Consider the following 1,511-nt stretch of genomic DNA (forward strand, 5'->3'; position numbering starts at 1 on the left):
CTGGTGTAAGTTGTTCCTCTATTCTTGTTCTCAAAACTGAAGCTGTTGAAGACTATGCCAGGAAATTTCAAGTTGTATGGTAGTGTGTGTATTATATCATATTATACTGGCTCTATTGTTTTATGTAGGACAACCAGTCAGTATTTCAATGATCCATTCATTCATTATTGGTACGTGTGTATTATTATTATGTACACTCTTATGTTTGTAGGTAATAAAGTCCTGCCCTAATCTTTATACATGTACGTGTACATATGTATGCATTCTAGTGTACTCTTGTATATTTTTAGGATATTACTCAGGATACTATTTCAAGTGTCGTACGTACTTATATTTATGTGTTCAAATATACTTTTGTATATTTTTAGGATATTACTCAGTATATTGTTTCAAGTCTCATCTATTGTACAGTAAATATGTGTTGTTCTTGTATTATTATCTATTTTACAGGTTATATTCATGTACCTGATCCATTCAGGATATTTTAAGTATTGTCCAGTATATGATTATATTATTATTTATTTTACAGGTTCATAAATACACTGAATTAAGTCTTTATTTCATGGTTATGTTTGGGTAACAAATGGAAAAATTTAAAATGTATTCTTGTTTATTTTTAGTATTCTAAAGGTGGAACTGAACTACCCAAGTGTCTGGGTTTTGGTAATATTCTCACTATTCTTTCACACATTTTCATGTTTTGGTGTTACTCTTTTACTGTCAGTATCTTATTGTTAATACGTGATGATTAAATTTATATATTTTGTATATTTCAGGTTGATGTTCATTACTTGTGTCAATGGATCAGAGACAGTTCTCTATTGGTTAATGATATCCACACACTATCATGTACATGTACATCCTTATCTGTAACATGTATTCTATTTCCCTTTCCTTAAGATTGCTACACAGACTCAAGCCAGCATGCAGTCTTCTTCAGCATCAATTCAGTCCCAGTCTTCAGTGTATGGTAACAATGTATCTATTGCATGTTATTAATAACCTTGATTACAGTGCTAATAATAAACGGCTCATTTTATCACTATTCATCCCATTACATGTAATAAAGCACTGTCCCATTGATCTTTACTTATTCTATTGTTTAAATATTTTTGTCTTTTTTATTTCTACAGGGATCAAGTTTAAAGTTGGTTGAGTGTGAGGTAGAGTGAGAGTTAATAATGTATAATTACGCATGCTTATAATGTATTTTATGCATGTACAATATAATCCACACATGTCCTTCCACCCCCCACCACCTCTAGTAGGTCTGACTGTTCTGGACTGGACTCGGGATCAAGTTTAAAGTTGGTTGAGTGTGAGGTAGAGTGAGAGTTAATAATGTATAATTACGCATGCTTATAATGTATTTTATGCATGTACAATATAATCCACACATGTCCTTCCACCCCCCCCCCACCCCTAGTAGGTCTGAATGTTCTGGACCGGACTCAAGATCAAGTTTAAAGTTGGTTGAATGTCAGGTAGAGTGACAGTTAAAAATGTATAAT

General features: G+C 32.4%; 1 long non-coding RNA gene across 4 annotated transcripts; it reads left to right on the plus strand.

Annotated features, from left to right (window-relative positions):
• Positions 1–9: 9 nt before the first annotated feature.
• LOC109592684 (uncharacterized) lies at positions 10–1,412 on the plus strand. 4 transcript variants are annotated; one of them, XR_002190493.1, is made up of 4 exons: positions 10–242; positions 291–320; positions 369–719; positions 777–1,412. It is a non-coding gene; the product is annotated as an uncharacterized LOC109592684 (long non-coding RNA). The 4 variants fall into 4 exon arrangements; XR_002190492.1 differs by having other exon boundaries at positions 369–488; positions 530–1,412; XR_002190494.1 differs by having other exon boundaries at positions 10–170; positions 212–242; positions 369–1,412.
• The last annotated feature ends 99 nt before the right edge of the window (positions 1,413–1,511 follow it).

The sequence above is a fragment of the Amphimedon queenslandica genome, unplaced genomic scaffold, assembly GCF_000090795.2.
Source record: "Amphimedon queenslandica unplaced genomic scaffold, v1.1 AMPQUscaffold_4308_Cont23711, whole genome shotgun sequence".
Taxonomy (NCBI): domain Eukaryota; kingdom Metazoa; phylum Porifera; class Demospongiae; order Haplosclerida; family Niphatidae; genus Amphimedon; species Amphimedon queenslandica.